Source organism: Aotus nancymaae, unplaced genomic scaffold (genome assembly GCF_030222135.1).
Source record: "Aotus nancymaae isolate 86718 unplaced genomic scaffold, 86718_ANA_hifiasm-v0.15.2.pri h1tg000057l, whole genome shotgun sequence".
Classification (NCBI taxonomy): domain Eukaryota; kingdom Metazoa; phylum Chordata; class Mammalia; order Primates; family Aotidae; genus Aotus; species Aotus nancymaae.
Genome location: NW_026988471.1, coordinates 53,348,727 through 53,363,315, shown reverse-complemented (window position 1 = coordinate 53,363,315; position 14,589 = coordinate 53,348,727). Strand labels below are relative to the sequence as shown.

Genomic DNA, 14,589 nt, shown 5'->3' with positions numbered 1-14,589 from the left:
TGCACAGGCACAGCCGTTAATTCAGTGTGAGGGGTTTCACGTTTCGCATTCGTATCAAGTGCATCCTCCAGCCTTGCCTCCCCTCCATCCTGTATTTCTCAAGGCAGTCTTGAATACCTCTACATTATTTACAAGCATCCATACTAACACTGGCCTTCCTTCCAACGCTTGGAGACAATGAGTATAATTCCATGGACAGTGTGTGTAGGGGCCCAGGGCAAACGCTGGAAGCACACACGAATCCTCTGCAGTTCTAGGTATAAAAGTATGTATGTTTGCAGTAGAGACATATAATGGGGCTAATGGATTTGGTTTGTAAGCTTACTTCTCCAAAATCAGCATATGAAACAGCTCTGGGGCTGTCAATCCATGGAACTGTCAGGTATATGTCCCTGGCTAGAGAAAAAGGGAAAAGCTAACTAGAGGGCTACACTGGCATACTGCTAGTTCCATGGATTTAGGAAGTTACTAGATTGTTTTCATTATTGTTAACCACAGGAAAAAAGGCTTAAATTACACATCAGTTAAAATGACAACAACATTCTCCTCCACTTCGCTCTAGAGTGAGGGACAGATGAATGGCCTTTGGCTGTTGTAGCAAAATAGAGGTATCCTAGGTATAAACTACTACAATTTTAACATTCCATTCCTATCTTGCTTGGTCACTACAGTCACCCAATACTCTATGTCCTTGTCACAATACTGTACTCCAGGAAAATTACGGCCAACATTTGGAAAAATTAACCTTGAAATTCTCAAACTCCAACTGCTAACATCCACTCCAGGCTAATGATGACAGAGAAAAACACAGGCAAACTGCAGGCCAACCTTGGGGAGAGAGTTTCTTTAGAGATGCCCTCTACTGAGTGCCCCTGATATCCAAGGAACATGGAAGGTGGAAGAGGTCCAGAAACATCCCAGTGACCTATAGAAGGAACAGAAAACTAAAGAAATCTTTAGCCTTAGTTCTGACCAAAAAGGGTGAACACCCTAGAATGAGATATCTGGAGCACAAAAGGAGGCAGGGGCCAAACCCACAGTAAATAAAAGACGTCTGAGTCATTGTGTAATGGCTTCTACTAGGCTAGCAAACAGTGCCTTCAATTTCCCAAACCATCTCTACTAAGTTAACACTGCAGCAGGTTAGCATTGTACAGATACTGCCAGAATGAAAATCTAAGACAAATACTCTGGTAGGAGAAAAATTAAACTCGAGGATTCTAACAACCAGCTGGTATTACTTCTGTTTGTTACTAGAAAAGAAAAATTTGTCTTGGTTCAGACTGCTAAAACAGAATAGACTGGTAGCACAGACTGCTAGCTTAACCAACAACCATTTCTCTCTCACCGTTCTGGAGGCTGGGAGTCAGAGAGCCAGCATGGGCGGGTTCTTGGTGAAGGACCTCTTCCTGGTTTATAGAAGCCACCCTCTCGTATTCTCACATGGTGAAGAGAAAGATCATTTCCTGTGTCTACTTTACAAGCCCCCATTCATGAGGGCTCCAGTTTCATGACCTAATTACCCTCCAAAGACCCCACCTCCTAATATCCTCATGTTGTGGGTTAAGATTTCATCATATGAATTTAAGTAGGGGGGCACAAACATTCAGCCCATGATATTTTCAAAAATGTACACAGAAGCCACACACAGAGGCTCACACCTGCCATCTCAGCACTCTTGGAAGCCGAGGTGGGCTGAGTTCTTGAGCCCAGGGGTTCAAGACCAGCCTAGACAATGTGGCAAAACTTTGTCTCCACCAAACAAATATAAAAATTAGCTGGGCATGGTGGCGTGTGCCTGTAGTCCCAGCTACTTGTGAGGCTGAGGTGGGAGGATGGCCTGAGTCTGGAAGGTGGAGGTTGCAATGAGCCAAAATCACACCACTGCACTCCAGCCTGGGTGGCAGAGCAAAACCCTGTCTCAAAAAAAAAAGTATACAGAAAATATCTCAAAAGGTACACATCAAATGTTTAAAAGGAATTATCTTTAGGGAGAGGGATGGGAAAGGGTTTGGGGAAGGAGAAAAATTTATTGTCCACTTCTGTAGTGTTTGAACATTTTTTTTGTAACGAATGCATTGTAATGTACAATGTAATATATTATTTTATAATGCATATTAATGTAAAATTATTAAACACACAGAACTCTTTAATAGGTATCACAAAAATTAGAAGGAAATTTCTCCAGATGAAGTGATAATAGCTCTGACCTTGAATGAGTTCTTCAGTCTGACAAGCACTCAAGAAAAAGCAGAGGTGCGTTCAGACTTATGTGAGGTGCTGTAGGGAATGGGGAAACAAATTTTACCACTGTCATTCTCTTCACAGAATTTAGTAATCAGCTGGAGGAAGACTATGGATACACCTACCTGAGTACACACAAAACACTAATAAGACACAGAGAACATGGGGTACAGAATAGCAAGGGTCAAGGAAGTTTCTTGAAGAGGAAAGGTTATTGTGAACCATATAGGCAAGAGGGCTCCTGGCCAGGGATGGAGCTCAGAGTGGAGGCAGTGGGGAGAGCATGGGTTTCTTGCAAACTTAGAGTGAACCAATAGGTAAACATGAACACAGGGAAGGGCTGAGAACCTGCACATGACCCAGCATCTCCAAGTTCAGTCCATCTGTTTCTTAAGACGCCTAAAGACACAATCTTGTGACTAATAAAGCAACTTCACATACATGTTCAAGAAATCTAAGGCGTCTGCAGAAATTTAAACCTGAATGGCAAAATTCTTATCGGCCTCACCCAGTAACAGGTACTCATCACACAATTATGTCATTATCTGAGAGTTCTGAAAATTCACAGGCTTGTAGCAAAGAGGTCAAAATTCAGAGCTCAGCAAATTCCCTTGAAGATTAACTAATAAAAATACAGAAGAAATAAGAATTGTAGAAAATGGACGTATTTCTCAACCAGAGGATGAAAAGGCTAAGATTCTGGTTTTCGGGAAGTATCACACTTTTATATAAATTCATTGCTTGTTTTATACACATTGTCTATTTCCCCAAAAGAGGTTACATGTGAGTAAGGAACGTGCTAATAGAGTGCTTATGTCACTATCCTGCTAAATAATCTAGAATGGGCCAGGCGTGGTGGCTCATGCCTGTAATCCCAGCACTTTAGGAGGCTGAGGCGGGTGGATCCCAAGGTCAGGAGATCGAGATCATACTGGCCAACATGGTAAAACCCTGTCTTAAAAAAAAAAATCTAGAATGGCACTCCAGTGCCAAGCACCTGTTATGCTCTAAGAGTGATGCTTGGTTCCTGAGAACCCAAAGAAGCAAGCTTGAGATAGACTGTTTCCAAGTCACAACAACAACCACACATATTCATAAGACAGTAACTTCAGTGCAAACGTAACACCATATCAAAAGCATATTCTAAAGACTGAAATGCTAATGTGTGTTTCTCTTTGTTAATTTTGTTAATTCAAAAGTCTTAAAAGAAGCTGTCCATTACTGGGCTTTTTTTTTTTTTTGAGACGGAGTTTCGCTCTTGTTACCCAGGCTGGAGTGCAATGGCGCGATCTCAGCTCACCGCAACCTCCGCCTCCTGGGTTCAGGCAATTCTCCTGCCTCAGCCTCCTGAGTAGCTAGGATTACAGGCACGCGCCAACATTTCCAGCTAATTTTTTGTATTTTTAGTAGAGACGGGGTTTCACCATGTTGACCAGGATGGTCTCGATCTCTTGACGTCGTGATCCACCCGCCTCAGCCTCCCAAAGTGCTGGGATTACAGCGTAAGCCACCGCGCCCGGCCCTTTTTTTCTTTTTAAATAAGCAACCAATGGCAAACATCACCTTGCATTTTATAAAATGTCTTTATCAGCCAGGCGCAGTGGCTCATCCCTGTAATCCCAGCACTTTGGGACGCCGAGGCGGGCAGATTACCTGAGGTCAGGAGTTTGAGACCAGCCTGACTAACATGGTGAAACCCCGTCTTCACTTAAAATACAAAAAAAATTAGCCAGATGTGGTGGCGCATGCCTGTAATCCTAGTTCCTTGGGAGGCTGAGGCAGGAGAACCGCTTAAACCAGGGAGGCAGAGGTTGCAGTGAGCCGAGATTGTGCCATTGAACTCCAGCCTGGGCAACAAGAGTGAAAAACTCCACCTCAAGAAAATAAAAATAAAAATAAAATAAAATATCTTTATCTCTGGATCAAGAACATTAGTCTATCTGAAAATGTGTTGTAAACATTCATTGTTACGTATTGCCATCTTCCCAGCGACCTTTCCCCTCTGGGGGAAACAGCTCCACGTGGTTCCAAGGAGAGCTGCCATGCTCTTATGTCCCTCCACACTACAGTTCACTCCTCTAGACATTGGACTAAAGCCTGGTAAATTACAGCCTTTCTCCCAAACACCCCTAATATTTCCAACTGAAACCAGAAGAAAATGGAAGGTGGTGGAGAGTGAAGCCCAGGAGCAGATGGCAGCCTTGTTTCCTGCCATCTAGAAAACCACCTACAAGGGACACAGACAGAAGCCCACTGACATGAGGTTGCTAACAACAAGAGACGGAGAGATGAAAAGGCTTAATTTCTGTTGTCCTAGGGGCCCTTCACCCTCTCCTCAGATTGGCTATTTAGCCCTTCCCATGATCATGCAAGATACTCCAATCTCTTTCCCCAGAATCCTAATATAAAATGCCTTCCTCCATCCCACCACAATTCTTCTGCATTAGGCATGTCAACAATAACATCCAACTGCCAGTCAGATGCTCTCTGAGCTGTGGGTGGATAAGCTGATGTGTTCTGTACATAAGGCTTCCAGCTACTCACCAACGTTTGGGGATACCTCTTCTGAAAGTAGCCATTTTAAGTATCCAGTTGGCCATGACTTGGTATCAAAAGATCTTCTGAGTCAATCAGAACCCCATCTCCATACCTAACCTTACAGACATCTGAACTAGAGGAAACAAGGATATTCGGTCATTTAACAATGAGAACAAAAGACAAAGGATAGGCAAGAGCTGGGGTTGGAATGACAGGACACCAAAGCCACATGTGAACTGAGTCAAGAAGGAGCAGATACTAAGTAGAGGATTTCCGTGAATGAGGCATAGGGCCTGTCGGAAATATAAGGAATGCCTCCAGTCCCACAGTAGCCACTGTACATCGCTTTTTAGGGCTCATTTGCATGAAACTTAGTAATAATGCTCTTGTATGTATGTATGTGTGTATTTTGCTTTTTGTTTTTGAGATGGAGTCTTGCTCTGTTGCCCAGGCTAGAGTGCAATGGTGCAATCTCAGGTCACTGTAACCTCCACCTCCCAGGTTCAAGCAATTCTCCTGCCTCCGCCTCCCGAGTAGCTGGGATTATAGGCACCCACCACCACCAAGACTGGCTAATTTTTGTATTTTTAGTAGAGATGGGGTTTCATGTTAGGCTTGTCTCGAACTCCTGACCTCATGATCTACCCACCTTGGCCTCCCAAAGTGCTGGGATTACAGGCATGAGCCATCGCGCCCAGCCTGTATTTGTTTTTTAAAGACAGGGTCTTGCTCTGTCGCCCAGGCTAAAGTGCAGTGGCACAATCATGGCTCACTGTAGCCTCAGCCTCCTGGGCTGAAGCAATCCTCCCACCTCAGCCTCACAAGTAGATGAGACTACAGGCGTGCACCACGGCATCCAGCTAATGTTTTTTACTTTTCGGAGACACAAGGTCTCACTATGTTGACCAGGCTGGTCTTGAACTCCTAGACTCAAGCAATCCTCCCACCTCAGCCTCTCAAAGTGCTGGGATAATAGGCATGGACCACAGCTCCTAGACTCTCCTTCTTTTGCCCCATCTCCACAACACATATATTCTTGTTGTTCAGAGAACTCAAGTGAATCTGTATTCCTTACAACCAGAAGGATCTAACCAAAAGTAATTTTCTATGCATGATTTTTTTCAGAAGTCAATCATTAGACATAGGCTATTTAGCTCCGCTGTTACCCAGACCCCTCTCCACTGGATTACTATTGAATATGATCATGTTAAAACTACCGATGAATTTATAGCTTAATAATCAAAACCATCTTCTTTAATTGACTTGGCATCAAAAAAATCAAAATGCAACTGAAGAAACTATTTAACATCTACCTAGCATCAATTTTCTCTCCTAATTAGAAAATTAAATTGAATGGTGGAGGTTAAATAAAATTCTAGATCGCTAAGCTGCTTGTTAAATTTAAAAATTTACTTTGTGTCATTTTCAGTTTGCTTTTATCATGGGACATGTTTTATTCTTAAAGTACACAGAACTTTACAAATGCCTTATATATAAATTAAATTTCTACCTTTTATCATCCTATGAGATGTACTTTCTCACAGGTACACTTTGGTAGAAAACTAGCAAAGGAGTTAACTGTAGGTGAATTTAATAACAGCAACAAATAGAAACATCTGAGACACCAAACACCCACCAGTAGACCTTTATGAGAACCACATCTGGGTAAATGAAAAATTTCCTAAGTCTATAGTACCTTTTTGTGGGGCAGGGGGCACGTAGTCTCGCTCCTGTCACTCAGGCTGGAGTACAATGGCGCAACCTCAGCTCACTGCAACCTCCACCTCCTGGGTTAAAGCGATTCTCCTGCCTCAGCTTCTCAAGTAGCTGGGATTACAGGTATGCACTACTACGCCCAGTTAATTTTATATTTTTAGTAGAGACAGGGGTTTCACTATATTGGCCAGGCTGGTCTCGAGCTCCTGACCTTGGGTGATCCACTTGCCTCGGCCTCCCAAAGTGCTAAGATTACAGGCGTGAGCCACTGTGCCCAGCCTACAGTACTTTCTGATGCCTACAACAGATCTGCCATCTGTTTGCAGGCAACCTCCAAATAAAAATCATAGCACTATGATGTTGGTAGCTTTTACAGAGTATTTTCTGCTCTTTCTCTCTAATCTAGCACTATTACTTATCGAAGAGAGCAGAGAAAGAAATGAGGTACTGATACGTGCTACTACATGAATGAAACTTGAAAATGTTTTGTTAAGTAAAAGAAGCTAGAAACAAAAAGGCCACAGATTACATGATTCAATGTTTAGGAAATGTCCAGAATAGGCAAATCCATAAAGTCTGAATATAGTCTAATAGTTGCCTGGGGCTGGGGGAAAGGAAAATGGAAAGTAACTGCTAATGTGTATGGGAGTTCTTTTTGGGGTAATAAAAATGCTCTGGAATTAGACAGCGGTAATTGTCACATAACTCTGAGTATATTTTAAAAACTGCTGAATTGTATGCTTCAAAGGGGGTATATTTTATGGTATATACATTGTACTTCAATAAAGCTGATATGTGTGTGTGTGAGAGAAAACACATACGCAGACAGAGCCAGGAAAAGGATAAGAAGGCAGAAAGGTCACATAAGTTTTTCCTCTTTTGCTTACACAGGCAGTCCCCAAATAAAGATTAAATTCAGGCATAAATCAATATAAATGCTATGAGATCTTCTCATAGAAGGATAGAGCTCCTCAAAAGTAAGTGACTGACTTAAGGAATGAATTCTGGTGGGGTGGGGAGAATAAGGAGTTCAGACAAAGGCAGGGATGGAACAGGAGACAAAAAGGGGAATGAGGATCAAGAGGAGGTTCTCTGAAGTGCCTGAAGAAGGAGAACCTGGGCTCTCAAAAAATGAGGGGCAGGAATGGGGGCTGGGCCAGGAAGGGGCATGAGTGCATGGTGAAGACTCAGAAACTCTGGAAGCATGAGGCTCCCATCTGCTTGTTCTCCTATGCCTGGATCACTCACCTCAGCTACTGCGAGATTTCAGCCACTGGTGAGGTGAGAAGAGTCTGAGGTAGAACAGAAGCAGGAATCTAAGCTGATTTCAGAAGCAGGGGAGAAACTGGGTCTATAGTGGTGAAGAGACAGAGGAGGAAAGGGAAGGAACCACAGGAAAACTACATCCAAAAAAGTAAAGCAAAGATTCCTGCACCCCTATGGTGAGAAAACTATGGAAGCCACTTATACATGAAAAATAAATTGAGGGCCAGGCGCGGTGGCTCAAGCCTGTAATCCCAGCACTTTGGGAGGCCGAGGTGGGTGGATCACGAGGTCAAGAGATCGAGACCATCCTGGTCAACATGGTGAAACCCCGTCTCTACTAAAAATACAAAAAATTAGCTGGGCATAGTGGCGCGTGCCTGTGATCCCAGCTACTCAGGAGGCTGAGGCAGGAGAATTGCCTGAACCCAGGAGGCAGAGGTTGCGGTGAGCCAAGATCGCGCCATTGCACTCCAGCCTGGGTAACAAGAGCAAAACTCCGTCTCATAAATAAATAAATAAATAAATTGAGGGTATAATCTAGGACTATGTGTAAACACCTCAACAGAACAGCTTTCATGAACCACTTGGATATAAAATGCTCTTTCAGAGTCATGTTTCCCAAACAATGGTAGTATAGCTACTCTGTGCTAGGGACCACACCCCTTTCACAAATAATCTCAAATAATGCACAATTTAGGGATACAGCCTGAAGTGTAAATGAGGAAAAGAATGGGTAACTATTAAATCCCCATTAATCCTCTCTGTAAAAACTCATTCCACCATGCAAGAAGCTGTTTTTTCCCCTGGGGCAGGAAAGTGTCACCTCAGAACAGAATGTTAAGTGTGCAAATAAAAGCCCTAACTTGATTTAGACCGTGAGTCCAGGCCTGAGATAGCATATACTATCTTGAGCAACCCAAAGCAGACTTTCTGTTTTAAGGAGAGGAGACCTGTGGTCTAGCCTCTTCAGTTTTGCTGCAGTGGAAAATGAAGCAGCCACGGTGAGGCTCAAGTCCCAGCCTCCTCTCTCCAAGTTCCAGTGCTCTTCAGGTTACCAGACCCTATCCCTTAAAATGACTGGGGGGTGTGTGTGTGAGAGAGAGAGAGAGAGAAAGAGAGAGATGGTGGGAGAGAGAGAGAGAGATATCAATCATTCCCTCTAAATTACTACAGCAGGCTGGGCGAGATGGTTCACACCTGTAATCCCAGTACTTTGGGAGGCCAAGGCGGATCACCTGAGGTCAGGAGTTCGAGACCAGCCTGGCCAACATGGTGAAACCTTGTCTCTACTAAAAATACAAAAGTTAGCTGGGAGTGGTGGCGGTCATCTGTAGTCCCAGCTACGCAGGAGGCTGAGGCAGGAGAAAGGCTTGGACCCGGGAGGCAAAGGTTGCAGTGAGCCAAGATCACACCACTGCACTGCAGCCTAGGCAACAAAATCAAAACTCTGTCTCAAAAAAAAAAAAATTACTACAGCAATAATTGTCTATACTAACTTCTTAGCACTTGTATACATAGGTAGTCTCATGTAAATAGGTTTCCTCTTCCTAATTAGATCATTCTAGGCCATATTTTATAGATTTCTTTACATATTCAATAATGTGTTGGCTCTGTTCCTTCACTAGAAGTCAAATGTTACACACACACACACACACACACACACACACACACACAGAGTACTCCCCCTTTAGCCTGGGTTTCACTTTCCATGGTTCAGTTACCCTCAGTCAACCACGGTCTGGAAATATTAAATGAAAAACTTCAGAAATAAGCAATTCATACATTTTAAATTGCATGACGTTCTGAGCAGTGTGATGAAATCTTGCGCCATCTCACCCCATCCCGCCTGGGATGTGAATTATCCCTTTGTCCAGCGGATACACACTGTAGACGCTCCCTGTTAGTCACTTAGCAGCCGTCTTGGTTATCAGATTGACTGTCATGATACCACAGTGCTTGTGTTCAGGTAACCCCTATTTGACTAAATAATGGCCCTGGGCTGGCAATTCAGATATGCTAAAAAGAAGCTGCTGTCAAGTGCTTCCTTTAAGTGACAAAGTAAAAGTTCTCAGTAAGAAAAGAAAAGAAATCCTATGCTAAGCTTTCTAAGGTCTATGTTAAGAATGAATCTTCTATCCGAGAAATAGTGAAGAAGGAAAGAAATTCGTGCTAGTTTTGTTATTGTGCCTCAAGCAGAAAGGAACTCTTCTTGTCTCACAGTGGAATCAACACAAATTAGGGAGAAGTAGTCTTTAAAATTGTGTAATTGTTTTCTTTTTATTTCAAATAAAATGCTGGTTTCCAAAAAGTCCGGCTTAGTTTGAATCACTGCATGTTCCACGATACTGAGGCAACTGGGCAGAGGTCAGGAAAGTGGGCCTGCCATCATGGGCTACAGGCAATCATTTACAGAAAACATAAAAATGACCTCACAGTGCTAGTTAACAGGATTGACCAATGCTCTCCTCAGCTTCCTTCCAAACTGTAAACAGTAACACCTCGGAAGTGGGGAAGTACCGATGTTTTCACTCCACATTCTTCCATGTTTTCTACCATGTTTCACTCCAAATTCTATTTTAGGAATAAGTATATATCTTGCCAGTCTGTTACATATACAAAAGATGTATATTTCAAAGACGTAGTATAAAAAATGTAAAGGATCGCATTAATAACTTTTAATAAGGATTGCATGTTCATACAGTTTGGATATATATAAATATTTTTGGATAGAAACATAAAATTTTGGAGTATATGGAAATAGTCAATGTTAATTCTAATTATTTTCTTAAAACATATCTAAGTCTTAAATTTCTACAAGCTGAAGAGTTTAGGTTTCTTATCACTCAGCTTGCATGAGGGAGAAGCTTTCAGATGCAGTTTTTCTCTGTTTGGAGAAAAAGCTGCTGCTTTCAATCCTGCCGGGTGCTCGGGGTCAAGTTCTCCATGCTTCCTCTCCTGATCATCAAACTGATGTTTCAGCTACTAAGGAGCTGGAGTGGGTGATGAGTGACTCGGATCTGAATCAGACTGATTTTCAAGCAACAGAGCTTAAGGAAAATGAAAGAACTGAGCAGTGGAAGTGACCGATTCCAGGCTGATATATTTTTGGAATGATAAGCTGGTACCTGACAAGTGATCACAGGCCTAATTTCTACATTTGAAAAAAAACTGATATAGCCAGGCTTCGTGGCACACACTTATAGTCCCAGCTATATAACTGGAGAGGCTGAGGCAGGAGGATCACTGGAGATCAGGAATTCAAGGCTGTAGTGAGCTATGATTGTACCACTGTACTGCAGCCTGGGCAACACGGAAAGACTCTAAACAAACAAGCAAGAAAACCAGCCGACATGCCGCATACTATACCAGAGATGCTAATTCCCCTGCGAAATATCTTAGAAGTCTGATTCCCCAATACCAATTGGGTATGCTACAATTCTATCCAATTCTGACACCATCTACCTGCCATTATTGTCAAATCCCATAGGATAAGCCGGGCATGGTGGCTCACACCTGTAATCCCAGCACTTTGGGAGGCTGAGGCAGGAGGATCACCTGAGGTCAGAAGTTTGAGACCAGCCTGACCAATATGGTGAAACCCCATCTTTGAAAAAAAAAATCCCGTAGGATAAAGGTCTTGGTCCCACAAGACTGCCCCCAAATCACATGCCATTACAAGTCCCAGGCCACGGGCTATAAATTCAGGGGTTCCCAATAATAATATTGGGTTCAATAATATGCTAGAACAACTCACAGAACTCAGGAAAACATTTTCCCCTTTATGTTTACCAATTTATTATAAAGGCTACAACTCAGGAATAGTCAAATGAAAAAGTGCATAGGGCAAGGTACTGGGGTGGCGTGGGGTGGGGATTCCATGTCCTCTCAGGGGACCCCACCCTCTCCGCACCACCTCCCCAGAGATGAGTGTGTGGTGCTGAAAATTCCAATCCTCTAATCACTCTGTCTTGGGTGCAAAGCATCATCCTGAGGCTAGCTAGGGGTGGGAGACTATCCCCACCAAAGTCAAGGAATTAGCACAAACTCAGGTGTGAGAAAAGGGGCACTTATGGGTAACAAAAGACACTCCCATCACTCAGGAGACTCCATGGGTTTCAGGAGCTCTATGCCGGGAACCCAGAACAAAGACCAAATATATTTCTTATTATACTGCATTGAATTAAAAGCAATTCCTGAGGGTGAATAAGATGAAGATATGTAGAGTAAAAGTTATTTAAAAAATGGTTTTTATGACTCACAGGAAGAATATATATATAAATATAACAACCTAATAATAGGAAATGTCTGTCAATTGGGTGAAAATTAGTAACAAGCAGTTTACCTCACCCTATTTCCTTAGATACATAAACCTGGAAAGCAGCTTAGTAAAGGGCACAGGTGGTGGTTCCACCATCAGTACAAGTTGAACTGCACCATTAAAAGATGAATTCCTGCATCTTTTGTAAATCTGCCTCAGAATTCTGACTGAAGCCTGGATTAGATTATATCTACTGAAAGCCCTACAGGGACACAGGAAACGTGATATGTATATTTTTATGGCTCTAAGCAAAGATTTCTCACATTAGAACATGCATATTCAGCAGAAACCACACAACAGCACTCCCTCCTGTTGGGCCTATCACTACATCACTCCCCTGTAAGGGACAGGAAGATAGCTCCCTTTTCTCAAAGTCAAGTGGTTAGCCTTCCACACTACTCCCACATCAGGTGTATCCTTAAGGTAATTCTGTCTGGTTTGAAACTTTGTTTCTTCTAGACTTTAGCTGGGTCCAGATGAAATGGTCTCATACACTGAAGGAAGAGGACCAGATGACCATCAGTACTCTGGAATCAGTCACAAATGTGATCTCCAAGCCAGGGCATCACCTGGCCTGCTGGATAGGCAAATGATCACCCCTCCCCGCCAAGGCCTATTGAATCAGAAACTTTAGGGGTGGGCCCAGCATTCCATGCTTTAAAAATCCCTCCACTTTTCAAACCACGGTTCTATTCTAGACACTGCTGGATTGTTCTGTAACTCCTGCTATCCACATATAGTTTTTGAGTGGGCTCAGAGATTTTTCTGTTCCAAAGAATAGGAAAAATAAGAGAATAAGTAGGATAAGTAAGATAATTTCCTTCATTACCTTCCTCCAACAGATGGTTTTCCTGGTATCTTGTAAATGCACTGAATGCAATTCCTCCCACCCCAATATCATTTAACCTGGAAACAGCACCTTTCCTTTTCAGTACCTTGCCACGGTTCCTCATGGTTGCTTCAAACCCCACAGATGCTTCCTGAGAATTCCAAAGATCTTTTCAACATGTTTGAATGTCCTCACTAGCAATACTCTCTACCAATGAGCTTTAAATCTTTTTTTTTTTTTTAACTGAATATTGACAAAGAGTATACACTGCAGAGTCAGTATGCCTTCAGCCACTTAGCAGCAGTATGCCCTTGGGCAAAATACTTAATCTCTCTGGAACCTGTTTTATCATCTATACAATGTAGACAGTAATAATCTCTCTCATATGATTGTTACAGGATTAACTGTTAATATATGCAGGCATTTCCCACAGTGCCTGGCACACAGTAAGCACCATATTGAGTGCTTGCTATTATTATGACTACAGTTATTAAGGGACCTAGATAAACAGCCTAGAAAGGTTAAGACAAATGATGGATACTAAGAACAGCTGGAGGCTCTCCTCTCAAACTGTAGGAAAGGCCACATGCAAAGAACAAGGAACTGTTCTGTAGTATGAAAACAAAACGGTCTTTTAAAAAGGAGATAATACAGCCTGGCGCGGTGGCGCACACCTGTAATCCAAGCACTTTGGGAGGTCGAGGCGGGCAGATCAAGAGGTCAGGAGTTCTAGACCAGGCTGGCTAACATAGTGAAACCCTGTCTCTACTAAAAATAGAAAAAAATTAGCCAGGCATGGTGGCGGAAGCCTGTAATCCCAGCTACTTGGGAGGCTGAGGCAAGGAGAATTGCTTGAACCCAGGAGGCAGAGGTTGCAGTGAGCCCAGATTGCTCCATTACAGCCCAGGCGACAGTGCGAAACTCCATCTCAAAAAAAAAAAAAGGAGGTAATATATAGCCTGGAATCAGAAAGTAAAGGATTCATGATCAAAGGCAACTGGCCACCACTACCAGACTGGTCTAAAGACTCAAATGAAGATTCAAGAAAAAGAGTTGAGAGATTAAAATACAAATCACTCTACCAGCACAAGCCAGGGTCATGATTTCCATAAAGTTCCATGTTAATGAATGATAATGAAGCCCCAAGTTTAGAGTGACTGATTAATCATTCACGCAGGCAAGCTCAAGAAAGGTCTTTAAATCACCACCACTCAAGAGACACATTTTCCTAAGGCAGCTGAACAGTTTTTTTTAGCACATAGTTAAGCTGTCTCCCCATAACATCCATTCTCCTCTTCCTCTTTCCTCTTATATTCCAATCTTTCTAGCCAACTTGTTTGGCTCAAACCGACCAAACTTTCACTAGCCTAAGGGGTGCATCCTGTTTAGAAGTCAACGAGCACATGAGATTCTCCAACTCCAGCAGGAGAGGCACATGACCCAAGTCATGATGAATCACGCCAGTGAGACTGATACCAGGGCCATGGAAAGTAGAAAAGCATCCTCTTTTCTGCTGGATGTCCATAGACCTAGGGGGGCCTGGGGCAGTTATCTTAGGACTATAGGATAGAGGCTGCTTGTGAACAGAGCCTGCACTAGCAATAAAGCCAAAGAGTAGAGAGAAAGAAACTCAATCCTGGTCACACTATTTAAGTCCAGGAGTAAGTCCTGCTTAAAG

At 42.8% G+C, this 14,589-nt stretch overlaps 1 protein-coding gene across 2 annotated transcripts in view; it reads right to left on the bottom strand.

The window, feature by feature from the left end:
• SPTBN1 (spectrin beta, non-erythrocytic 1) overlaps nucleotides 1-14,589 on the bottom strand; it is a 213,675-nt gene that overhangs the window by 130,551 nt on the left and 68,535 nt on the right. The window lies entirely within an intron of this gene.